The 27,500-nt window shown below is 46.0% G+C and overlaps 1 protein-coding gene across 1 annotated transcript in view; it reads left to right on the forward strand.

Moving 5' to 3' along the window:
* Nucleotides 1-27,500, forward strand: part of LOC135103684 (calcium/calmodulin-dependent protein kinase type II alpha chain-like) — a 166,001-nt gene that overhangs the window by 20,987 nt on the left and 117,514 nt on the right. The window contains exons 2-3 of the mRNA XM_064010255.1: nucleotides 11,429-11,488; nucleotides 25,033-25,068. The gene's annotated coding sequence lies outside the window, so the exon portion shown is untranslated. The remainder of the gene's footprint in view (nucleotides 1-11,428; nucleotides 11,489-25,032; nucleotides 25,069-27,500) is intronic.

Here is a 27,500-nt window from a genome sequence, read left to right on the forward strand (position 1 = left end):
TGTGCGCAATGACTTAACCTGCTCTCGTGCCCACGCTCTTGAATCTTCCGAGTTTTCCACCATCTGGCTACGACTACAGAGTCACTCTCAAACTAAATTTATCTTTGCTGTATACCTCTCACCTAACTCCTCTGACCATAAGAAATTCTTTGACTACTTAACTTCCAAAGTGGAGCACATTCTGACCCTCTTCCCTTTTGCAGAGATTTCCATTCTTGTAGATTTCAATGTTCACCACCAGCTTTGGCTTTCCTCTCCCTTCACTGACCATCCTGGTAAACTAGCCTACAACTTTGCTATCCTCCACAACCTAGAGCAATCAGTGCAACACCCTACTCGTATTCCTGACCGTCTTGGAGATACGCCCAACATTTTTTACCTTTTCCTGACCTCTAATCCTTCTGCTTATGCTGTCACCCTTTCTTCTCCGTTGGGCTCCTCCGATCACAATCTCATGTCTGTATCTTGTCCTATCGCTCCAATCCCTCCTCAAGATCCCCCTAAGCGAAGGTGCCTCTGGCGTTTTGCCTCTGCTAGTTGGGCGGACCTGAGGAGATATTTTGCTGATTTTCCTTGGAATGACTACTGCTTCCGTGTCAGAGACCTGTCTTTGTGTGCTGAGCGCCTAACAGAGGTGATAGTGTCTGGCATGGAGGCGTACATTCCTCACTCTTTTTCTCGTCCTAAACCTTCTAAACCTTGGTTTAACACAGCTTGTTCTCGTGCTATACATGATAGAGAGGTGGCCCACGAAAGGTACTTGAGCCTTCCATCACCAGAATCTCATGCACTTTATATTTCTACCCGGAACCATGCAAAGTCTGTTCTCCAACTAGCCAAAAACTCCTTCATTAACAGAAAGTGTCAAAACCTTTCAAGATCTAACTCCCCTTGTGACTTCTGGCATCTAGCTAAAAATATCTCCAATAACTTTGCTTCTTCTTCTTTCCCTCCTCTATTTCAACCAGATGGCACCACTGCTATCACATCTATTTCTAAAGCTGAACTCTTCGCTCAAACCTTTGCTAAAAACTCTACCTTGGACGATTTTGGGCTTGTTCCTCCCTCTCCTCCACCCTCTGACTACTTCATGCCACCTATTAAAATTCTTCGCAATGATGTTTCCCATGCCCTCGCTGGCCTAAACCCTCGGAAGGCTTGTGGACCTGATGGGGTCCCTCCTATTGTTCCCAGAAACTGTGCCTCCGTGCTTGCACCTTGCCTAGTCAAACTCTTTCAGCTCTGTCTGTCAATATCTACCTTTCCTTCTTCCTTGGACGATTCTGGGCTTGTTCCTCCCTCTCTTCCACCCTCTGACTACTTCATGCCACCTATTAAAATTCTTCGCAATGATGTTTTCCATGCACTCGCTGGCCTAAACCCTCGGAAGGCTTATGGACCTGATGGGGTCCCTCCTATTGTTCTCCGAAACTGTGCCTCCATGCTTGCACCTTGCCTAGTCAAACTCTTTCAGCTCTGTCTGTCAACATCTACCTTTCCTTCTTGCTGGAAGTTTGCCTACATTCAACCTGTTCCTAAAAAGGGTGACCGTTCTAATCCCTCAGACTACCGTCCTATTGCTTTAATTTCCTGCCTATCTAAAGTTTTTGAATCTATCCTCAACAGGAAGACTCTTTAACATCTATCACTTCACAACCTTCTATCTGATCGCCAGTACGGGTTCCGTCAAGGCTGCTCTACTGGTGATCTTCTGGCTTTTCTTACTGAGTCTTGGTCATCCTCTTTTAGAGATTTTGGTGAAACTTTTGCTGTTGCCTTGGACATATCAAAAGCTTTTGATATAGTCTGGCACAAAGCTTTGATTTCCAAACTACCCTCCTATGGCTTCTATCCTTCTCTCTGTAACTTCATCTCAAGTTTCCTTTCTGACCGTTCTATTGCTGCTGTGGTAGACGGTCACTGTTCTTCTCCTAAATCTATTAACAGTGGTGTTCCTCAGGGTTCTGTCCTGTCACCCACTCTCTTCTTATTATTCATTAATGATCTTCTAAACCAGACTTCTTGTCCTATCCACTCCTACGCTGATGATACCACCCTGCACTTTTCCACGTCTTTTCATAGACGTCCAACCCTTCAGGAGGTAAACATTTCACGCAGGGAAGCCACAGAACGCTTGACTTCTGACCTTTCTAAAATTTCTGATTGGGGCAGATCAAACTTGGTATTGTTCAATGCCTTAAAAACTCAATTCCTCCATCTATCAACTCGACACATCCTTCCAGACAACTACCCCCTGTTCTTCAATGATGCTCAACTGTCCCCCTCTTCTACACTGAACATCCTCGGTCTGTCCTTTACTTATAATCTGAACTGGAAACTTCACATCTCATCTCTAGCTAAAACAGCTTCTATGAAGCTGGGTGTTCTGAGATGTCTCCGCCAGTTTTTCTTACCACCCCCCAGCTGCTAACTCTGTACAAGGGCCTTATCTGTCCATGTATGGAGTATACTTCACATGTCTTGGGGGGTTCCACTCATACTGCTCTTCTAGACAGGGTGGAATCAAAAGCTTTTCGTCTCATCAACTCCTCTCCTCTAACTGACTGTCTTCAGCCTCTCTCTCACTGCCGCAATGTTGCATCTCTAGCTGTTTTCTACCGCTATTTTCATGCTAACTGTTCTTCTGATCTTGCTAACTACATGCCTCCCCTCCTCCTGCGGCCTCGTTGCACAAAACTTTCTTCTTCCTCTCACCCCTATTCTGTCCACCTCTCTAACGCAAGAGTTAACCATTATTCTCAATCATCAATCATCCCTTTCTCTGGAAACTCTGGAACTCCCTGCCTGCTTCTGTATTTCCACCTTCCTATGACTTGAATTCCTTCAAGAGGGAGGTTTCAAGACACTTATTCATCCATTTTTGACTACTGCTTTGACCCTTTTATGGGACTGGTATTTCAGTGGGCATTTTTTTTATTGGATTTTTGTTGCCCTTGGCCAGTGTCCTTCCTACATAAAAAATAAAAAAAAATCTCTTTTGCATTTGATGTATTTGATCATAAAACATTATTTTTTAAACTTATGTCTGTAGGTATTAATGGTTCATTTCTTAATGTTTCATCAGACTTTTTATCTGATCGTGTTGGTATTGATGGTTATTTTAGTAGTTTCTTTTGTGTCATGTCTGAAGTTCCCAAAGGCAGTGTTCTTGGGGTCCCTGTTTTTTTGTTTTATTCTTTATACTAGTGATATGTAGCATGGGATTTCTTCCCATCATACTGTCGTATACCTGATCATTCAAGTAGGTCTCTTGCAGCCACTCCGCTGAATTCTGATCTTGAGCTGATCTTCTCTTAGTGTCAGCTTTGGGTATGAAATTAAATCCTGCCAAGACCAATAACATTATCTTTAATCGTTCAGTGACTCCCAATCCCTTACATCCGGATATCATAATCAAAATCAAGTAATTAAATTAACTTCTGTAATTCCTTAAAACTTCTTGGTGTAATGTTGGTCTCCAGACTGACTTTTGAAAATTACATTAGCATAACCTATTCTGTAATTTCCTGAAAGATTGGTTTGTTGAAGAAATGTAGAGCCATTTTTAATTGATTGCTTTAAATAGTTCTTATTCCTTCATTTTACCCTTCTTTTACTACTATTGTCCAGTTTGGATGTCAGCTGCTCCATCTCATTTAAAACCTTTTAATCATTCTTTTAACTTAACAAAGTTTTTACTGTCAAATCTCAACATGTAGCTTCATCATCGTAGAATGGTTGGAGCGATGACCATGTTTTTCAAAATGGTCAATAGTAATGAATATCCTCTTCACAGAGCATTACCACCTCAATTTATTCCTGCTCGCCGAACACGTCATAATTTACGTTTCAATGGGCGTGCTTTTCAGCAGCATTTTTGTTCAACCAATCAATTTTTCCGTACATTTATCCTCAATTTCACTAAAGTGTGGAATCTACTTTTTGATGAAATTGTTTCTGAAGTTGTTAACTTAATAAGTATTATATCTATTCTGAACGAAATACTTCTTGTACTTTTTTTACTACTGCTACTACTACTACTACTACTACTACTATTACTACTACTACTACTGCTACTACTACTACTACTACTACTACTACTACTACTACTACTACTACTACTACTACTACTACTACTACTACTGCTGCTGCTGCTACACCTTATTGTATATTATGAAACAAAGACTGATTGCGTGACTGACAGACTGACAGACTGACTTACTAACCAACTGATTAATTAACTAACTAACTAACTAGCTAACCAACTACTACTACTACTACTACTACATTTACCTTTATTACATATTCCTACTGTTGTTATTTTTTCCCCGATGCGCGTAGCAGGTTAAGGTTAGCTACTATTAATTATGAACCATGACATTATTCACTGTATTTGTAATTCATCTGGTGGTGAAGGGATGTGTTTTTACCTGCCTATCTACCTGTCTGTCTGTATGTGTGTCTTTATTGTGTTTGTTTAGCTGGCTCTGTCTGTCTGTCTGTCTGTCTGTCTCCCTGTATGTTTGTATGTATGTATGTCTGTTTGTCAGTTTGATTATTCTACCGTCTGTGTGTTTGTTTGTCTCAGTTCCGCAGTTTGCATTTGATGACTACGAATCTCTCTCTCTCTCTCTCTCTCTCTCTCTCTCTCTCTCTCTCTCTCTCTCTCTCTCTCTCTCTCTCTCTCTCTCTCTCTCTCTCTCTCTCTCTCTCTCTCTCTCTCTCTCTCTCTCTCTCTCTCTCTCTCTCTCTCACACACACACACACACACACACACACACACACACACACACACACACACACACACACACACCATCAGTGTATTAAGCTTCCTCTGAGTGCGTGCGTGAGAGAGAGAGAGAGAGAGAGAGAGAGAGAGAGAGAGAGAGAGAGAGAGAGAGAGAGAGAGAGAGAGAGAGAGAGAATAAATGAATGAATGAATATGTTAAAAGGAAGTCTGTGGGGAAATGCGGAGCGGACACAAGACGAAATGGAAATGGAAGAGGAATGATGTGAAACAGGAAGAGGAGGAGGAAGAAGAAGAAAAAAAGAAGAAAATGGGAACGAAATAAGACAAAAAAAAAAAGAAAATAGAACAAGGACACGTACAAGGAAGAAGATGAAAGGAGGAAGAAGAAAGAAGAGATGAAAGAAGCTGGAGGAGGGAATTAGAGGAGGAGGAGGAGATGGAGGAAGAAGGCGTAGGAAATTTGTGGTGTTGTGGAGGAAACAGGAGGAGATTAGAAGATAATAGGGCTGTGAATCTCCATCAGCGTTACTATTTTCTCCAAATGTCACTTCTTGAAGAGACTCCTCGGTGCCAACAACCTTCGCCTTTACTTCTTTCCCTTCCCTTCCCTTCATTCGTCTCTACTGCATTTACTTCTTCCCTTTGTCTTCATCCTTTTCCCTTCCCTTTTATTCCTCTCCCTTCATTCCCTTTACATCATCCTCTTTAGTTATTTTCCTTTCTCCTTGTCTTTTTATACTTTTTCCCATTCCCTTCATTCCCTTCACTTCATTCGCTCTACTTTATTTCATTCACTTCTTCCCATTCTCTTCGTTCTTTTCCCTTCATTCCTTTTTTTCTTCATCCCTTTTCCTTGATTTAATTTTGCTTCATTCCATTTACTTCATTCCCCTCGCTTCATTCCCTTTCTCTTCATCCCTTCTCTTCATTTCTCTCCCTTCATCTCCTTCACTTCATTCCTCCCTCCCTTTCTCCATTTACCGTACAGCCCCCTTAGAACACCCTTTCATCCCTGCCCTATGACTCCCCTTCCTCCCTTTACCCAGTTGCTCCCTTCAAGACCATTTCTCCCTTTAGTCTCCACATGCACATCCCTCTTTTATTTTTATTTATTTTTTTTTTCTTTTCTTTTTTTTTTTTTTGCCATGTCAAGTCCCTTCTTCCTATTTCCTTTACTCAGCAGCATCCTTCAAGGCCTTTCCTCCTCCCCTTTTCTTTTTGTCCTTCAACCCTTAGTTCCTTCCTCCCTTTTTACCGTCACACCATACCCTTTCAGTCCTCTAAGTCCCTTCTTCTCTTTATCCTTTATCCTACAGCCCTTCCATTTCAGACTATAAAAGACATCTCTTATCCTTTAGCTCTATAAGAAATATACAGTCCATCCTATTGTACGGGAAAAAAAGGCGAGAAAAAGGAAATATTCTCTACAGCATTGGGTCTCAGGCTTTTTTAAATTCATGCAGCCTTACGGGAGCTTTTGAGTAATTCATGTACCCTCGCGCCTAGGACGATTGATGACAAAAAAATAGTACATGAATATTTCACATTTTTCTCTCTTTTTAAGACTGAAAATATATAGATTAAAGTATTAGGTCCCTATTTTAAACATAAGAAATAGCTACTCAGTCTTAATTAATTTTTATATAGGAGGAACCCAAACCCGTGAGGCGAGTGTTGCGTCTGAGTGTAATGATACATAAATTAATCTTAATCTAAATTAATTTCTTACATGACACGCAGTTTCCTTTCTAAAACATCTTTTTTTTTTTTCGTACTGTGCACTTCTCTACACACTGGTCACGTCATGTACCCATTCACTTACTCCAGTATATTCCGCTACCCTTTGAAAAACTTCATGCACCCTGGGGTACACCACGCACCCAGCTTGACTATCTCTGCGTTATAGGACTCCTACAATATTCAAGAACAGGCATTCCTCTACAGCTGCAAAAAAGACACTAGGAAGACTGAACCACGCCTAAATGGCTCTTCTAGCACCTCTCCTATTCCAATGCGTCTACAACTTCTACAGTCTCTCTACAGTCTCTACAGTTCTTTCCTCTACAGCCAAACTACAGCTCTTCCCTCTACAGCCTCTCTACAGCTCCTTCCTGTACAGCCTTTCTATATCATTTTCACATCCTTTGTAACACTTCTTCATCTACATCCTCTCTCTTCAGCCACTCTACGGTTCCTACAGCCTCTCTACAACTTCGTTCCTTTCTGCAGCTCTTCCCTCTATAGACCCACTACAGCCTCTTTACAGCTCCTTCCTCTACAGCCTCTCTATCTTGTCTCTCTACAGCAGTGCTTTTTTTCATATCCCTGCCTCTACAGCCTCTAGTCTAGTCTCCTTCTGCAGCTCCTTCCTCTACCGCCCTCCTTCAGTTCCTTTGCTCCCTATAGTAGTGCCCCTTTCCACTCCCACCACCCGGCAGCCCCGTCGTGGTATAAACAGCGCTGCGCCGGGTGATCCTTCAAGCGCCCTCCACCAGCCGCTTCCCTGTTCCATGGCAGTCCTTCCTCCCTGACCTTTATTTGACCTGACTGTACGCTGGGAACCGGGAGGAAGGACGCTCTATCTCTCTCTCTCTCTCTCTCTCTCTCTCTCTCTCTCTCTCTCTCTCTCTCTCTCTCTCTCTCTCTCTCTCTCTCTCTCTCTCTCTCTCTCTCTCTCTCTCTCTCTCTCTCTCCCTGGACCGCAGCTGCCCTCCCGCACTCTCACTCCACCCTCGTCCTTTCCCCTTGCCCCTCTCCTACCCCCCTCTCTCTCTCTCTCTCTCTCTCTCTCTCTCTCTCTCTCTCTCTCTCTCTCTCTCTCTCTCTCTCTCTCTCTCTCTCTCTCTCTCTCTCTCTCTCTCTCTCTCTCTCTCTCTCTCTCTCTCTCTCTCTCTCTCTCTCTCGTCCACGAGCGTCAGGATACGTCCTCCCTTAACACTACCGAAACAAGGTTGTCTGCTGCCACGCTCTCTCTCTCTCTCTCTCTCTCTCTCTCTCTCTCTCTCTCTCTCTCTCTCTCTCTCTCTCTCTCTCTCTCTCTCTCTGTCACGTCCTATGTATGGCGCCAGTCTGGGTGCCGTCGTCTTATCTTGTGCGTCTCCCTTGTCATACTCCCCTCCCCTGTGTGTGTGTGTGTGTGTGTGTGTGTGTGTGTGTGTGTGTGTGTGTCTCGGTTATTCAGGAAAAAATTTCTCCGACCATCGTTTTCACAGCCTAAGTGAATGGTCGCATGTGAGTTTCTCTCTCTCTCTCTCTCTCTCTCTCTCTCTCTCTCTCTCTCTCTCTCTCTCTCTCTCTCTCTCTCTCTCTCTCTCTCTCTCTCTTTGTGTTTGTGTGTGTGTGTGTGTGTGTGTGTGCGTGCGTTGGATTATCATCATCAACCTCATTGTCGCATTTCCGGGAGAGGGAGGCTACATCATCCCCTTCGCCGGCAGGAAGAGGAAGAGGAGAAGGAGAAGAAGGAGGAGGAGGAGGAGGAGGACTCAGTATGGACAGTCTCAGTTCTTGGTACCTTATTCTAGAGAGAGAGAGAGAGAGAGAGAGAGAGAGAGAGAGAGAGATTCGTGAAGGTGGTGGATGTGAGTGCGTTACTGCTGCGGCGGGAGAGGCGGCGGACGGGAGCGGAGAGTCGTGTTGCGGTGAGAGGAGGGAGAGGGGAGGGATGCTGTGGGTAGTTGTGATGCCTTTACTTAACTAGTGTTCGTCTCTCGTTAGGGCTCCTCGTGTGTGTGTGTGTGTGTGTGTGTGTGTGTGAGAGAGAGAGAGAGAGAGAGAGAGAGAGAGAGAGAGAGAGAGAGAGAGAGAGAGAGAGAGAGAGAACTATTCTGCCTTATTCCCACCATCCTTCGTAGCTCTGAGGAAGGTACCTTTAAGACGCGTGTTTCGGGTCGTGGTGGTGGTGGTGGTGATGGTGGTGGTGGTGGTGGTGGAGGGGATTGTCAAGTGGTGGTGTTTCAGCTGAAGGGAGGGAAGCAGATGGAGTGGGTGATTAGCATTTTCTCTCCTTATTGTTACTGGCTTAAGAGAACGATCGATTTTAGGCTTGTTTCGGTTTTATAGGTAGTTTTGTAAGAGTGTGGTGGTGTGATTATGATTCAGTTAGGGTAGTTTGGCGGTGGGCGTGTCTGCTTGTACAGGGCGTGAGGTGGGTTATGTGGAGGGCTGGAGGAGAAGGAGGAGGAGGAGGAGGAGGAGGAGAAGGAGGGCCCTGTTTATGTATTAGAAGTGAAGAATGCGAGCAATCAATAGGCCGTGAAAGTTGTAGAAAGTCACTCAGCTGATGCACGATGAAATTACTCAGGTATTGATTAGTCTCTCCGTCTCCCTCTCTCCCGCACTGTACCTTCACCTGCCAGCTCTGCGACGAGAAAAGAGACACCGCACCGCCCGTCGTGTCCTCGTCTGTAGCGCTGCTGTCAGTACCCGTGCCTGTAGAGCAGTCCATGCAGGCAGCCGCGATCATAAAGGAGAGCGGAGGCTTCCCATGTGCGAGCTTAAAGAGGCAATGAGCAAATAAGCGGAACTAATAGCAATGGGCCACATCACTGCCACAGCTCCACCACCACCACCACCAGCTCCACCACCACTACCACCAGCAACTCCAGGCTCGCGGGATTCGACACACCACTTAGTTCCGGGAACGCTGCACGGCTCCCCTCGACACTCGACAGTCTCTCCTTTACTCCTCTCTGCGCTGGAATGAGGAAGAGCAAGGCAAGGCGGATGACTACTGAGGTCAAGTTGAGTCCTCCTGTAAGTGAAGGAAGCGTCATGACTCCTTGCGTGGTGATGCGAGGCAGGAATTATGTGGTTTACTTTCTTCTCCTTCAGGGGAGGTGCTGTGGTGTAGATAGTGAGGTTGTATAGGGAATATTCTCGTACAGATGGAGACTGCAGGCGCTGGTGTAGGGATGGTGGGAATGGCGTGCGTGTGTTGTGGTGTTGTGGCGGGGCGCGTCCGGGTAAGTGTGGGCCAGGAAGTAGGTGCTTGGAAAGACTTAGCGAGCACTTGAGGTGCGGGCTGGGGTTGTTCCCTTCCCGCTGGACGAGTACGAGTCGCGGGTCTGGACGTGCACTCCGCGGCTCACTGCCTCTTGGTTCCCGGCTATAAATCACTACCGAGAATAGACACATTGGCTTGGGTCACGCGCCTCCTACTCCACCAGTTTTTTTCCTATCTTTTTTTCTTTCTCTTTCCTTTTTTTTTTTTTTTTTACCTCGCTCTCCTCAGCAGCTGCGGGTGTGGGAGTATCTTGACTCGGCTCTGGTAATATATAGCCAGACACGACCTCCTTTTTGTCCCTTGGGTGCATCGTCAGGCTCGGGTGGCCGTCGTGACGCGCTGGGTCTCTCCGATAACCAAGAGCTACATCACTTGGGCTCCTGACGCGGCGGGGTAGGATCTCATCGGGGAGGTCATCGGAGAGAGAGAGGCGCGGGGGCTCAAGTGCCACGTGTGTCAAGGTCAGCGAGGCTTGGCAGAGGCGTAACGGCGTGTGCTGGGGCGGCTGTGGGAACATTAGTAATATCTGCGCTGCTTGACACTGTGACGGCAGGCGGGGCTGTCACGAGGGCGGGGCGGGGCGGGACGGGACCAGTGGTACGGCAGCTGTCGCTCCCACATCCTGACGGTGTTCGTGTAGCTATATCATAAATATTAGGTGGGAGAGAGAGAGAGATCGGGGTTCGAGGGAGGAATAGAGGGAGGGAGGGAGCGTTGGGTGGTGGTGATGGAGATGGAGAGAAGAGCATATGCTATTTACCTCGATTCTCTTCCCGTGGCTCGGCCTGGAATATCTCCCGGCCTCTCCATGTGACTCTTATCCTCCACTTTTCCCTCCCACCCGACGAGCAAGACCCAGAAAAGAGCGTCAATACAAGGCAGGAGGGAAGGGAGGAGGGGGGATCTTGCACACACCGAGCCACCCACCAGCACGCCCACCTCCTTAGCGTCATAATTTCCCTCGTCATCAGGTATTCCTTCAGCGCCTCATTACTCCTCCTTCACCTCTCAATGCCTCATGATGCCGCGGCCTCCTCATCCTCCTCTCCTGGACCCCCTCACCCTCTCTCGGGGCCTTGGCAGCAAATATATCGTGGCGGGGAGGCAGTGGGAGGGAGTAAACCAGCCAGCCAGCCAGCCAGCCACCCAGTCAGTTGGTTCTCTATTGACAGTCCACGCCAGATGATGTTAGCAGGGCCGAGGGAGAGGACGCCTGGCGGGACTCCAACTCATTACAGGTCCGGAGTTCATCTTGGGAGAGCAGGAGAGGGAGGCGGGGAGGCAGGAAGGGATTGAGGGAGGGAAGGATGTCATTGCCTTGATGCTCTGTTGGCTTCGCGCTGCCCACCAGCACACCACTTGCCAACCCGCCCGCCCGCCCGTCCCTTGTCACGTCGCGGCCTGGAGGTGGCGCGGCAAACGAATTTTTACGTGTCCTTGTTATCACCACTGTGTGTGTGTGTGTGTGTGTGTGTGTGTGTGTGTGTGTGTGTGTGTGTGTGTGGCGGGGGATGAAAGCTCTCTCTCTCTCTCTCTCTCTCTCTCTCTCTCTCTCTCTCTCTCTCTCTCTCTCTCTCTCTCTCTCTCTCTCTCTCTCTCTCTCTCTCTCTCTCTCTCTCTCTCCACCCCCAATAAATGTCTTGCCGTGTAATGTAATGTCCTCTCTTTCCTTCCAGATTTCCAGAAACTCGAGAGGGAAGCAAGAATCTGCAGAAAGCTTCAGCACCCCAATATAGGTGAGTAAGGTCGCCTCTCGCTTCCTTCCGTTGTGTTGCGTTGCGTTGCCTTGTGTTCTTTCCTTTCAGTTCTATTTTCTTACTTTTTTTCATCTTATTTATTTATTTATTTTTTTTTATTCCTTTTGCTCCTCAGAGTGAGACGGCACCTTTCGCACTGCTTATCTCACCTGCTTTCTGGCAGTTTCACCCTCACACCTTATAGTAATAGTAGTGTATACCTGATGCTTCTTATCTATTATACCTGTCCTCTTCCCTCTTCCTCTCTCTCTCACTCTCCCACAGTCTAGTATCCTGTCTTGTCCTGTCCTGTCCTGTCTTGTACTGTCTTGTCTCAGTGCCTGCTACGTATCTATCTACCATCACCAGAGCCTTGTGACCCGCCGCATATTTCTCAGTCTATTATTTCCTGCCTCATATATACAGCCTCCTCTGTAGCAACTCACCTAGTCTAGCCCAGCGCCTCACCTTGCCTCACCTCACCTGCTGTTGTTGCTGCTGTTGCTCCCCTTGCTCCCTCTGCCCCCTCACTGTCCTTCACCCGTCTCACCTGTGCAATACCTCTCTCTCTCTCTCTCTCTCTCTCTCTCTCTCTCTCTCTCTCTCTCTCTCTCTCTCTCTCTCTCTCTCTCTCTCTCTCTCTCTCTCTCTCTCTGTTACACATCTTCAGCCTCACTACTGATTGCTTACACATACTGCAATATGTTTTTTTTATCTCTCTCTTTTTAACGGTCACACACACACACACACACACACACACACACACACACACACACACACACACACACACACACACACACACACACACACACACACACACACACACACACACACACACCTGTCTTGTCACATGTCAAACTTGCCTCATCCTCTCCTAGCTCACCTTTCCTCCTCCTCCTCTTCCTGCCACCGCCGCCGCCGCCCTGCATCATCCGCCGCCGCCTCCGTCACTTGTGTTATTGTTGCAGTGCGTGATGCTCCCTGTGTTCCGCTGTGCTCCCCCTGTTGGCTGGCTCCTCTCTCCCTTTGTTACCCCTGTGTGCTACCTTTTTCACGTGTGACTTTTGTTTTGGCCTCACCTTACCATGTTGCATATCTTGTTTACCTTCAGATTTTTAAAACTTTCACTTTGTTATCCACGCGTTACTCTCGCCCTGTCCAAACTGTTACACTCTTACCTAAATATTACACTTGCCCCTTACTGGTGACACTACACACACACACACACACACACACACACACACACACACACACACACACACACACACACACACACACACACACACACACACACACACACACACACACACACACACACACACACACACACACACACACACACACACACACACACACACACACACACACACGTCTTCACACACACGCAAACACATTACATGGCCCGTATTCTGAAACACTTCCGCACCGCATCTCTACTATTTTCAAAAGGCCCTGGTTGAAGTTACACGGGTTTTTGATGATGTTTTTATAGTCCTAGTAACAGATGAACAAGATTTCTGCATTATTAACAGGACAAACACTCTTGAGAACCCGTGTAATCATCTCCGTGGCCTTTGAAAATAGTCGTGGTGAGAGCAAAGCTTTTCTGAATACACGACCATGTTCTACACCATCTCAGTCTCTCCCTTAACACCTGAGTCTTGCTTGCGCCACCTAACGACACCTTGATTAGGTCACACCTGTTGTTGCTTGATACTTTGCCATCCATGTCTGCCACACCTGTCTCTCTCCCACACCTACCTAGCGTCTTAGGCAGCGTCACTTGTTGCTCCCTCCACTTGGTAGTGTCCACACCACACCTCTCTCTGTGCGCCGCTGGTTCCCATTCATGTGACAAAGTGTGGCACCGCAAACTGTGTCTCTGTGTCTGTCGTCGCTCCATCCACCTCCCACTAATGCACAGGTAGTTACCACGGCTGCGACACCTTGCCCCCTTCCCCCCACGCCACGCCCCCAACGCCCTCGCCACCACCCACACCCCACACACCTGTCATTGCCGCGTGCCAGCCTCCCTACCCCCTCTAGCGCACCTGCAGGTAAGAGTGTAGCCATCTCATCACCTGCCAGGCTGTTAGTGTGCAGGTGTCAGCTGTCAGGAAGACTCTAGGAGGAGGAGGAGGAGGAGGAGGAGGAGGAGGAGGAGGAAGAGGAGGAGGAGGAAAAAGAAGAAGAAGAAGAAGAGTAGGAGGAGGAGGAGTGCTGACGGAGAGGCGACCAGGAACTCACACGAAATAAGAAAACTTTCACAAGTCGGCCTTCAGTTTGGTGTTTGTCTGTGTCCCTGAGTTCCTGCGTCCCTGCGTCCCCATGTCCCTGGGTCCCTGCGTCACTGCTTCGCCGTGTCCCTGAGGTTCTGCTAAGGTCAGGCTGTCGAGGCACGCTGCGGCAGGTCAGGTGGGGTGGGGGTTGGGTGGGCTTGGGGGGGAGGACAGGCAGCCAATCACGCTCACTCGTCGCGTCGTGACAGACATGCGGAACTGCCACGCTCGTCTGTCTCTTGTCTCTTCGCGTTAACTTGGCGAATAAACTCCTCCCACTTTCTCCTCTTGGACCTTATTGGCTCCTTACCTGCTTGCGACGCCTGTGATCGGTGCTCGCTCGAAATAGGAAAAAAAAATTGAATCGCCAACAGTTAAGACAGAATTGGCGAAGCGTACCTATCTAGTTAATTACTGTCAGTATACCAGAAGAATAAGTTAGGTTAAGTTAGGTTACGTTAAAGACACTAGAATAGGCTAGGTTAGACTAGGTTAGGTTAGACAAGGTTAGGTTAGATTAGGTTAAGTTACGTTAGGCTTCGTTAGGTTAGATTCAATTTGTTCAGGCAACTCAGTGAGGGGTCAGAGAGGCTGATGGTGGCAACGGTTGGATACTCGATAAGAGGAAATTAGGTTAGGCTAAGTTAGCTTCCTTTAAGTCAGACAACAGTGAACCTTCAGTAGCAACTCAGCAAGGTGGTCAGGGAGGCAAGGGTTACACACTCGATGGGAGGAAGTTAGGTTAGGTCAGATCAGGTTAGGTTACATGAGGTTAGCTTAGGTTCCGTTAGGTTAGGTTAGGTTAAACCAGGTTAGGTTAGGTAAGATCAAGCAGCAGTGAACCTTCAAATCTTCAAGACGTACTCAGTGAGGGGTCAGAGAGGTTGGTGGGTTAGGTTAGGTTAGTTAAGTAAGATCAAGCAGCAGTGAACCTTCAAATCCTCAACACCCAGTCAGTGAAGGGTCAGAGAGGCTGGTGGGTTAGTATAGTTTATATTAAGTCATCAGGTCAGGTCAGGTCTGGTTAAATTAGGTTAGAATAGGGTAAGTTACGCTAAGGAACAGTGAACCTTCAAACCTTCAACACCAACTTAGTGACGGGTCAGAAGCTAGTGGGTGGTTGGTGAAGGAAGGAGGGTGGAGGGTGGAGGTCGGCAAGGGTTACACACTCGATAGGAGGAGGAAGTTAGGCCGCATTTAATCGGGTTACGGAATAGGCTGAGGAAGCAGGGGACTAATTAGGTGACGGGGGACGGGGGAGTCGAGTAGCCACTTGGGGAAACAGAGGGAATAATACTTTGGCGTTAGTTATAGGAGACTGCCACGCCATCTAGGGAGAGTGGCAGCAACTCGCTCCCATCATCTCTCCCCCGGGAACAGAAGAGAAGAAAGAGAGAGAGAGGAAAGAATCGTGAAGTTTTGTAGTCTGGAGAGAGAGAGAGAGAGAGAGAGAGAGAGAGAGAGAGAGAGAGAGAGAGAGAGAGAGAGAGAGAGAGAGAGAGAGAGAGAGAGAGAGAGAGAGAGAGAATAGCCACGACTTTAGTGGAAGGATATGGGAGTTAATTTTCAAGATACGAAAAGAAGATTAAGGCTTAAGGAAAAAGGAGCGCAGGGTATTTCCAAGAGAGAGAGAGAGAGAGAGAGAGAGAGAGAGAGAGAGAGAGAGAGAGAGAGAGAGAGAGAGAGAGAGAGAATATAGCTGGGACAAGAATTGCAGTTTATGATGTAAAAGTAATAATGAGGAGATTTGGACACACACACACACACACACACACACACACACACACACACACACACACACACACACACACACACACACACACACACACACGGAGAGAGAGAGAGAGAGAGAGAGAGAGAGAGAGAGAGAGAGAGAGAGAGAGAGAGAGAGAGAGAGAGAGAGAGAGAGAATGCAGAATGAGGTGGCGAACTTTACGATAAAGACGAAGGAAAGTAGAACAATTTGGAACTGAATAAGAGAGAGAGAGAGAGAGAGAGAGAGAGAGAGAGAGAGAGAGAGAGAGAGAGAGAGAGAGAGAGAGAGAGAGAGAGAGTGCGCCGAAACGAGCCTTAAAACTCTCTCCTTGCTTTCGTTTTCTTTACGGGATGACTATTCAAGGAGACACTGAAGATAATGATGTTGGAAGTAAAGGCTGTTGTTTAATTCTAGACTTTTATTGTGTTTTGTCGAGGTGGTGAGGAGAGAAGAGGCTGGAGGGGAGGAAGGGAGGGAAGGGAGAAAAGAAGGTAAATTGGAAAACCAGAGAACTAAGAGGAGGAGAAGGAGGAGAAGGAAAGAAGGGAAAAAGCCAGACTCCTTCCTCTTAACCAGCGAATTGTATTATAGTTGTTTGAATTATTAATGAAACATTCTAACCGCATAAGAGGAAAGGAGGAGGGTGAGGAGGAGGGGAAGGGGGAGGAGGAGGAGGAGGAGGAGGAGGAGGAAATGATTGTGATTATGATGAGATGGCTTTGGTGAGCGTGGAGGAATAAGAACGGAATAGTGAGAGAGAGAGAGAGAGAGAGAGAGAGAGAGAGAGAGAGAGAGAGAGAGAGAGAGAGAGAGAGAGAGAGAGAAGTGAAGGTAGAAAGCGTAGATAAATTATGAAAAGGAGGAGGAGGAAACGGAGGAGGAGGAGGAGGAGGAGGAGGAGGAGGAGGTCAGGATAAAAAGAGGAGATGAGAACGAGGAAGAGGAGGAGGAGGAGGAGGAGAAATCATAGTTGACAGGTAATCAGAAAATAGCTTGGAAATCCCACGACTGAGGCTGAGTAATTATCACATCAGAAGGAGGAGGAGGAGGAGGAGGAGGAGGAGGAGGAGGAGGAGGAGCGACAGTAAGGTGAGAGACAAACTTCATCACTTATGGAGAAAAAATAAATTGGTAACACGCGTGAGTGAATTAATATGTAATTTTCCTGCACTCCCAAAATTAAGTTGTGAGAGAAACGAGAGATTATTGGACACGCCAGCCTTCTGGGAAGAGAGAGAGAGAGAGAGAGAGAGAGAGAGAGAGAGAGAGAGAGAGAGAGAGAGAGAGAGAGAGAGAGAGAGAGAGAGAGAGAGAGAGGACACCGAGCACGAGCGGATTAACAAGAGGAGGAGGAGGAGGAGGAGGAGGAGGAGGAGGAGGAGGAGGAGGAGGAGGAGGAGGAGGAGGAGAAGAAGAAGAAGAAGAAGAAGAAGAAGAAGAAGAAGAAGAAGAAGAAGAAGAAGAAGAAGAAGAAGAAGAAGAAGAAGAAGAAGAAGAAGAAGAGGGGGAGGACGAAGAGGAGGAGTTGAAGAAAGAAGGGGGATCAGAAGAATGAGAGGGGAGGAAGAGGAGGAAGGACAATCCAGTGCTATTCTTACTAGGAGAGAGAGAGAGAGAGAGAGAGAGAGAGAGAGAGAGAGAGAGAGAGAGAGAGAGAGAGAGAGAGAGAGAGAGAGAGAGAGAGAGCGTCCCCTAGATGGTAATGATAAAGTGAAAGGCCACCACAAATTGATTAAGCGCCAATTGGTGAAGCGGGAGCAGTATTGGTGAGTGGCGGGAGGCGGTGGTGGGAGAGGCGAGGCTTGGTGAGGTGGTAGGTGTCTTCTGGGTCCTCTGGTGGTCTTCTGGAGTTCTTCTTCGGGTGAGGGAGACTGCGGTAGAGGACGGAGATGTGGTCGTGAGGATGCAAATAGGCGCGGGTGTTGATTGGAGATGCGGTGGTTTTGTGAGGGTTGTATAGAGGTGCGATGGTGAGGTGAGTGGGTTTTATAGAGGTGCGGTGGTGAGGATGTGTGGGGAGGAAGGTAGTGCAAAGGGCGAGGGTATTGCAACCGGAAGGAAAAAGCTGAAGTTGTAAAGATATTGGTCTCAAATAGAGTAGTTAGAGTGGTGGGTGACTTACTGAATAGACTCAGTAATCGGGTTGTTAGTGCCATGTCAGTAGGGAGCTTTTGAAGGATTACATAAATTTACGGGTAGGGATGATAGATAGATGGGTATTGATAGGTGGATATAGGTAGGCATGTTATATATAGGGGCCGCTACGTGTAGGCCTACTGGCTTCTTGCAGCTTCCCTTGCGTTGAGGGAGGAAGGAACCGAGACATGGAAATGTATGTAAATTGATATGAGAGTCTTGGAAATGATACTACAGTGGAGCCTTCAGTGCGGTATACGAGTGTCTTGCCTTATAAGGGACGGGCCCATATGTTCAGGGAATGGGGTGTAATTTTGAGCTAGCTGCGTTATATTAAATGGCATCTCGTAAAGGTGAATTGATAGGTGCCGTCACAAGTACTGCTCTCACTCCCTCTATGTTCTACGTCTAACTTCAATATCAAGTCTTATCTGCGGTTAGTTCTCTTATAAAACCTGGCGATAACAGAATATCAGATCACAGGACTGAGAACTGAAAGAAGAGGCAAGTGGGAGTGAGTGTGGTATGTTACACGACTGCTGACTAATTATACGGTCACAGCAGCTCCTTGGCCCGTATTCTTAAACACCTCGACGTTTTACTTCTACAACGTTTAAGAGTTTTAGTGTGAAGTGTAAAGTATCAGGTTTTTAAGGATGTCTTCATGATCGTAGTGATGATTTAACAGTGATTCTGCGTCTTCATCAGAGAAGACACTCATAAAAACTCCATTAATCATCTTTGTGGCCTTTGAAAATGTTTTTGTTGAGAGCCAGAGGCGTTTCAGAATACGGGGAAAGTTTGTATTCATGCCCCTTGGAGATTCATCAGTACTAAGAACAAACTAAGGTACATCGTCCTCATACGTGAACCATAAACCTACATTGCGAGAAACGTTCAGTCTTACCAACATCAACAACTTTTTTTTTGATTTAACGGTGATTTAGGGACGGGAATCTTTATGCTTTCTGGCACTATGAAATTAGAAAATAAAGAGTGAAAGGTAGCTGAATCCTCCCATGTCTCCTGCGACTATGGTAGGCGGAGGTAAGGGCCGGAAGATAGAGAAGGAGGAGGAGGAGGAGAAGGAGGAGGTAGCACGCTTGAGTGGAGAGAGGACGGACGCGGAGGTGGACAGATAGTAGGAGATGTAGAGGTTGGAAGGAGAAGGAGAAGGAGGAGGAGGAAGAGTGCGAGGAGAGAAGGAAGACAAGAGCTACGAGGAGGAGGAGGAGGAGGAGGAGTGCGAAGATGGAAAGAGGACAAGAGCGAGGAGAATTGTGGGGATGGAAGAAAGAGGAAGAGGGGAAGGCAGGAAGAAAGCAGAGGTAGGTAGAAGAAGAGAAAAACGTGTGGGTGTAAAGACGAGAATGAATGAGAATGAAGGATAAGAACAGGAAGAAAGAGCGAGTGTAAGACAGATAAGGATGAAAAGGATTAAGGATAAGGAAAAGAGAAAAACGAAGGTGGAAGATACAACAAGAATAGAAGGAGAAACGTGATGGTGGAAGTTAGAGAAGGAAAGGGAGAGGGAGAAACGCGGGGGTGGAAATTAATGGAGGAAGGGGAAAGGGAGAAGGAGGAGGAGGAGGAGGAGGAGGTGGTGGAGGCGTGTTATGGTATGCTAGAAATGTTTGTCAGGACGCCAACAGGAGGCAGTATGGCGCTGACGGAGGGCTGTTGACGCGGGGAGAAAGAGACGGAGCTACCAAGGACTCTGGATTTCTCAAGGCCTGACGAAGAAAAAAGAGAAAAAAAGAAGATGAAGCGAAAAGGCGAAGGAAGGAGAGGATGGAGAGAGAATGAAGAGAACTACTGGCCGAGGAGGAAACTTTGTAAATGTCAGGTGATCACGACGGACGACAGCCCTTATAACGACATTCCTAACACACACACACACACACACACACACACACACACACACACACACACACACACACACACACACACACACACACCAGACTGGTAATGATGCCGGAGAAGTGACTGGCAAGAGTACTTCAAATGAGTGGCTAAAAGAGGCAAGGATAGCGAGTTCTTACTGAAAACGAGGACTGCACGACGAGGCCAGTGACGACGAAGACGAAGAAGAAAACGACAACGACGACGATGAAAAAAAAACGACGATGAAGGAGAAAAAGAATACGATGACTAAAAGGAGATGACGACGAAGAAGACGATAACGACGACAAAAACGAGAGCGAAGACGACGACAAAGAAAAAGAAAAAGATGACGGCGAAGAAGGTTAAAAAAATGACATAAAGGAACAAGTCCTCACACTCTTGCTAGACTGTTTGACTTCACCATCCTAAATCAACTTCCTAGTATGAGAGAAAGGATATTGCAAGTAGAAGCTTCCTCCCCATCCACGCATCCGTCTCATAAGAAAATAAGAGAAGCTGCAATAAGTCTGTCGTGCCGAATCTGAGCGAAAAAGAAGCGATAGCATGTAGTACTGAAAGACTAACATGGACTTCATAGGAGTGAGAAATGAGGTGAAGATCTTGAGTTACTTTACTTTGCCCTGGGAGGATGCGAGTGTTTGCTGTGTGACTAATGAGATGTGTGCGTAGTGCAGGTGTAGACTCGGCGTGGATGTGAAGGAGTGGTGCTGCAGTATTGGCTGGTGGATTTAGTTATTTTTCTTATTTTCTTTTTCTTATTCTTATGTCCCTTTGTTTGTTGATCATTTGCAAGGCGACGAGCTTTGTAAGGAAACGTCTGGCAGAGCAGAGGGTTTGATCCTCTTCCCATAATGGCCGAGACATGTTATAGATTCATGTTTGGACTAATCCCTTCCATACTTCTCTCGCTTAGAGGCCTAGAAGAGAAAGGAAATACTAATTTCTCTCTTTTTCTGTCTTTATCTTTTTACTGTACCGTAAATGAAAACAAGAGACTACTATGGTAGTGAGAATTGTAAGACTGAAGGAAAACTTTATAAACAGTGGAAATGAATATGGAAGATTAGTCGGCTTCTATTTACGTTTTGCACTTGAATCGTGTACAAAATGGGACAAAAGATCAGTATCATGCAACTACCTCATCCTGTCACATCCCAGTTCTTCTTGGTCTTTGTGGAACAGTTAATGTAAAGCATTTCACGAGTCAATGTATTTTTTATTTATTTATTTATTTTTATTTATTTACTTTTATTTTATTTTTTTTCACATAAGAAGGGATCTGGTCGAGGGCAACAAAAGAACTGACAAAAAAGACCCCCTGAAGGTGCCGATCCCCAAAGAGCAGTCAGAAGGATTATCCAAAACTATGAAGAAATATATTGATTTGTATTCCATTTATATACATGGAATTCACTGACCTTGTAACACAGCCACTTGAGGAAACTGCACCGTGAACCTGATGGATGGTCGCTAACTGTCAGGACATTTAACGATGCGCAGCCCATCGTTACAGATGGAGGGTAGTACATGCAGGCCAAGGTCGTGCGTGTTTCTTCTGTACCTGAGTTGGCTGTGTGAGTGCCGTGCCGTACTGATAGCACCATCACTCCCTTGGCTGCCGCCCCTCCTCGTCAGTCTTGAGTAGTGAAGTGACTTGTGGTCTGTTGTGTAATCTTTGAATTATGTTGGTATGTTGTATTTTAGTTATTTTTTTAATATATGATTTTTGTAGTAAGGTTATTTGTGTAGTTTGTTTGGCAAGTTTATGATAATATTTTTTTCGTTAATTTACGTTATTTGGATTTACATCGTACCCTTTTTATAGTAGAATAGTGATTCGTGGTTTGTCAGTCTTAAAATATTTTGGTTAATATGTTATTGTTTATGTAGCTTTTCATTATACTTTTTTTCTCGTAAGGTGGTTCATGTTATGTATATTTTCTGTTAATCAACGTTATAATTTAATTACTTTTTCATTGTACTTCCTTTAATTGTAATGTGACTCATGGCTTGTTACTGTCTTCGAATACATTTTATATTTATCTACGTTATTTTACCTAGTTCTCTTTACTTTTTTATATATATTTCTGTAGTGACGTGGGCAGAACTGTATTTATGTTGTGTGCACCAGACACACGAGAGAGTTACGCAGCACAAGTATGATTATTTTTTTCGTCCTTTTTGTCCTGATTTGAATTCGGAAGTTCATCCAAACAAATCGACCAATTTATTCCAAGGGGGATAAGGATGAGGAGGAAAAACAGCAGGGAAGGAAAGACGAGGAGGTGGAGAGAGCGAAGGAAATGGCTGGTAGAGGAGAGGTGGAGGAGGGAAAGAGGAGAGGAGGAAAATGAAACGTCACGAAGAAGAAGAAAGTGGACGAAGACGAGAAGGGAGAGGACGAGAATTGAAACGAAGACAAGGAGACAATTGGAGTAGGAGGAGGAGGAGGAGGAGGAGAAAAAGAAGGGAATGAGGAGATAGTGATAGTGGAGGTGGAAGAAGTGGTGGTGATGGTGGTAGCGTTGGAAGAGGAGGTAGCGGTGTGTATATGGAGAAGAAGAAGAAGAAGAAGAAGAGCAGCAACAGCAGGAGGAGGAGGAGGAGGAGGAGGAGGAGGGAGAAGTGGAGAAGTGGAGAAGGTGTGTAGGTAGTGAAGATAACACTGAAAATGCAAAGGTTTGGCGTGATGGTGGAGGTGGAGGTGGTGGTGATGGTGATGGTGGTGGTAGTGGTGGTGGTGATAGTGGTGGTGGTGGTGGAGGAGAAGGTGGACTACTGACACACTGACCCGCCACGATCAATAGTACAACTCCCCCTCACTTCCTCTCCCTCACTCTCCCACCTCCCCTCTCCCTCACTCTCCCACCTCCCCTCTCACTCACTCACCGCCTAACTCATGTTCTGCAAACCATCCCTTATCCCTCCACCTCACATTACGCCTCCTCCTCCTCCTCCTCCTCCTCCTCCTCCTCCTCCTCCTCCTCCTCCTCCTCCTCCTCCTCCTCCTCCTCCTCCTCCTCCTCCTCCCTTACTCCTCTCCCTTCCATAACATTCTACCTACCTTTTCATCTCCCTCCTATGACATTTTTTCTCCCTTTTTCCTCCTCCTCCTCCTCCTCCTCCTCCTCCCCCTCCTCCTCAAGGCTTTTCTCCCCACACTTTTTATCTCCATAATTTCCCCTAAGTATGAGCAAGAAAAGAGAGAAAAAGTGAATTATAAGATGGGTGGGAGGGAAAATGAGACTAGGAAGACGCGGAGGAGGAGAAGGAGGAGGAGGAGGAGGAAGAAGAAGAAGAAGACCAAGAAACACTGGAAAGACTAACTTCTCATCCTCCTTCCCAATCTCTCTCTCTCTCTCTCTCTCTCTCTCTCTCTCTCTCTCTCTCTCTCTCTCTCTCTCTCTCTCTCTCTCTCGTCCCTCGTCCTCGCCCTCCTGCTCCTCGCTCACTCAATTATTTATCTTCAAGTGTCTTTCGCTGAACATCGACTCAGGATTCTAGAGGAGTATTTCTGCCCTTATTTTTGTCTTTCTCAAGGGAGGCAGAGGCTTTAAACGGGGCGAAGAGGAAGAGGGAGAGGTGATACAGTAGTGTCTGTAGAGAGAGAGAGAGAGAGAGAGAGAGAGAGAGAGAGAGAGAGAGAGAGAGAGAGAGAGAGAGAGAGAGAGCTTTCAAGTGGTATTGTTTTACCGGGCGATGCATTTTTAAACATTCCCTTATGTAGTGGTAGTTTCCTCTCTCTCTCTCTCTCTCTCTCTCTCTCTCTCTCTCTCTCTCTCTCTCTCTCTCTCTCTCTCTCTCTCTCTCTCTCTCTCTCTCTCTCTCTCTCTCTCTCTCTCTCTCTCTCTCTCTCTCTCTCTCTCTCTCTCTCTCTCTCTCTCTCTTGTACCTATTTTTGCCTCCTCTAATTCCACGAGGTATTCCCGGCGTTCTAATGGCGCCTATTTTGCCCGCCTTCTTTTCTATATTTAACTGCAATCGTCTTCTCTATCTATTTTAGGACCGTATTCTGAAACCCTCTTGCGCCACACCGCCGCTACTTTATAGCCTCTAGTTGAAGTTACACGGGTTCTTTACGGCTGTTTTTCATGATTCTAGTGACAGATTAAAAAGATTTCTACTTTATCAACAGGAGAAACATTCTTGAGAACCAGGCTTTGAAAATAGCTGTAATGAGAGAGCAAAGCGTTTCAAAATACAAGCTGTAGTGTGATGGGAGAGGCAGGCGAGTGGATTGGATGCGCTTAGTTGTTGAGTCTCCTGGTGCTTGTGGTTGTCGTTCCTCTGTCTTGCAAACACTAAGCTCTTTAATACCTGTAATGGAGGGAGGGGGCGAGGCGCGACTCTTACCTAACGCCTCGTACCTGGAATGTATTTGGTACCTTACTTGCTTCCTCGAATTTGCTCCCGCTGCGGAAAGTCAGACGTCGTGAGGGGTGTGGTGGATGGAGGGGTGGATAGAGCAGGCGTGTAGGTGTTGGCGGGGTATGGTGTCAGGGGTGTCAAGACGTGGACGTCGTGGTAGTGTGGTGTCTGGCTGGATGGATGGGACAGGCGTAGAGCTGTGGAGGTGTGGTGGATAGAAAGATGGATAGGGCAGGACTGGAGGTGTGTAGGCGTGGATGCCGGTGTGGAGGTGTGGAGGTGTGGAAGGCTCAGGGATTTGCGGAGACGGAAGGCGTGAAGGCGTTAGTTAGTGGTGGGCGAGCGGTAGTGAGGTGGCGGGCTGTCTGTCAGTGTAGCAAGGTGAAATCCCTCGTATGTTCCCGGCCCCCTCGCCTCGACCCGCCCCGCACCGCCAGCCGCCCTCCACGCCACGCAGGGAACCCGGTGGCAGTGTTTCTCAGTCTGACCTGGTGAAGGACACACGTAGAAAAAAGTCTTGTAAATAATAAATGGAGTTATTTTTTTCTTTTTTAATCTTTTATGAATGTTTGTCTTTTTTCTTCTTTTTTTTTTTCTGCAAGCGTCTCTCCTCAGTGTGTCACGCCCTCAGGTAGCCAGGCAGTCTGCAGCACGTCAGCCAGGTGCCACGCATCCCTCAGGGAGCACCTCAGGCACGCGCGCGCGCTTACACACACACACACACACACACACACACACACACACACACACACACACACAGTTAAACTTACAAACACCTTACCAGGAATACCTAACCCCTGACAATTACATACACACACACACACACACACACACACACACACACACACACACACACACACACACACACACACACACACACACACACACACACACACACACACACACACACACCCCACTACCAACACCACCACCACCACCTCCACCACCACCACCACACCAGAACAAGCACGGTGAGGGCGGTGAGGTGTCCATCTCTGAATAGTACTGCTATAAATCTCATCATGTACTACTATCCCCCGTTGTGTCTGTCAAACCTCCACAATGTGCCTTCCTCTTCCCTCCCCCCTCCCGCGCCGCAGCCGACACCAGCGGCTACAATGTAACAGAGCTGATTGGTGAGTACCTTCCCTCGCTTGTAGGCACTCACAGGACTCGCCGCTCGCCGCATGTCGCCACTATTACTCCTAAGACAAAACATCAACAGTCTGGCCGATCTTTACTCCTCTGGCAGACAATCTCTTATTGTTCTCTCTCTTCTTTTCCTCTTAGTTGATCCCAATTGACTGCCGCTGTTTTGCATGCTGGTTTGGCTTCCCCCCACCCCCACACACACACCACTCCACGCCCCTCCACCCTCACTGATAACGCAGACACAGACCTTCATTATAATTATTATTATTGTTATTGTTTTCTCTCTTATTGTTATTACTTAGTTTAGTTAGCGCCGTTTGTGTTTATTTTCTTGCCCGAAGCTGAAACGCGAGAGATATTGTTAGGTAGGGCATCTCTCTCTCTCTCTCTCTCTCTCTCTCTCTCTCTCTCTCTCTCTCTCTCTCTCTCTCTCTCTCTCTCTCTCTCTCTCTCTCTCTCACACACACAAGAAGACTAGATGAGGATTTTCTGGACTTCGAATTGCAAAAGGAAGGTCAACAAGGATTTCCAATTACGTAGTATACAGTTTTTTTCCCCTTTTTATTTATTTTTTTATTTATCTTTTTTTTTACTGTAGCTGTCGTGATCATAGCTCGCCGGTCCATTACTTTTTTTTATTTATTTACTTTTTTTTTAAGGGAGGAAAGTGTGTTTTATATCCGACTGCAAAGGATGTTGATTTGTTGCTCTCTCTCTCTCTCTCTCTCTCTCTCTCTCTCTCTCTCTCTCTCTCTCTCTCTCTCTCTCTCTCTCTCTCTCTCTCTCTCTCTCTCTCTCTCTCATTATATTTCATTACTGTGTTTATATTTCGAGCATTCAAGCCCTTCAGCCTTCCTGTTTATGACGCGCCTCCTCCTCTCTTCTTCGGTTTCTCTCTTCACTTTCTCCTTTTGATTCTCTTCTTGTACAATGTCCGCTCTTCTTTCTCTCCTCTGATCCGGTAAATTTTCTCCTACCATCGTTATGTTACCCTATCGTGATGGTATTGCGCGCTCTTCTTTTTTTTTTTTATTTGTGTTTTGTGGTTTATCATGAATTCTTACTGTTCGTCTTTGTTTTTTTGTTTTTTTCTTCGAGGGAAAAGTTTACGCAAATTGTTTGGTTTAAAGCGTCTACATTTTTCTTAAGTGTTCTTTCATTATCATTGCTTATTTATGAAGAAAGCATCAGTTATAAACATGAACATCTCTCCCTCTCTGTTTTTTCTTCAGCTATTTACGTACATATTCAACTCAACTTCACTCCGCGGAAAAGCAGTACAGTACAATAACTCTTACCTCGCGCACCTCCTTGTCAGGCGCACGATTCCTCCTCCACTTTTAGTTTTTCATTTCTAACGTCGAATAGAGTCGGAATTTTTTGGATTCTCTTAAGTCTCCCGCCCAGTTTTGCGAGCACTGCGCCTTCAAAGGTGTGTTGGGTGTTGGTTTGACTCGCGTACTGGATTTCCTTGGCCCGAGTTTTGGTGGTGACTGACATGTACAGAGACGAAGAAGCGCTGAGTGACATTTATGACTGACCGAAAAAAATTTAGTTGTTATAGATATATTTACTACTGCTACTACTACTACTACTACTACTACTACTACTACTACTACTACTACTACTGTTAATACTATGACTACTACTAGTACTGCTTCTGTCTCTTGATTTTCTTCTTCTTCTTGTTCTTGTTCTTCATCTTCATTATGATACGTGGCTGTGGATGTCTTGTGATGCTTCAATAGATAGATACCCTGCAAACTTAATTCTCTCTCTCTCTCTCTCTCTCTCTCTCTCTCTCTCTCTCTCTCTCTCTCTCTCTCTCTCTCTCTCTCTCTCTCTCTCTCTCTCTCTCTCTCTCTCTCTCTCTCTCTCTCTCTCTCTGCCAAAATATATACACATAATAATTATATCCTCAAAATGCTTCTCTTGCAACTACACTGTTCCTCATCTTCCTGTTATCATTATTATTATTGCATCTTGTTCTGCCAGTTTCATCTATTTATTAATAATTTTAAGATTTCAATTCGTATTACTTTCTCTTTTCCAGGTTTTTTTTTTCTTCTTCTCATCTGTAAACGTGATAATTCTTGTTGTTATTATTATTATTCTTAAGGTTCGTTTGGTGTTGCTTTTTGTGATGGTGCCGCTGATAGGTAGATTAAGTTCCTCATATATGCCTTTATTATTTCTCCATTACTGAAGGTGTCTTTCATTGCTGTTATTATTATTATTATTATTATTATTATTATTATTATTATTATTATTATTATTATTATTATTATTATTATTATTATTATTATTACTATTATTATTATCTCTACGTATCTCTGTCCACCGTCTACTCGTATTATGTATTATGATTTATACATACATACATACATACATACATACATACATACATACATACAGA

The sequence above is a fragment of the Scylla paramamosain genome, chromosome 9 (genome assembly GCF_035594125.1).
Source record: "Scylla paramamosain isolate STU-SP2022 chromosome 9, ASM3559412v1, whole genome shotgun sequence".
Lineage (NCBI taxonomy): Eukaryota > Metazoa > Arthropoda > Malacostraca > Decapoda > Portunidae > Scylla > Scylla paramamosain.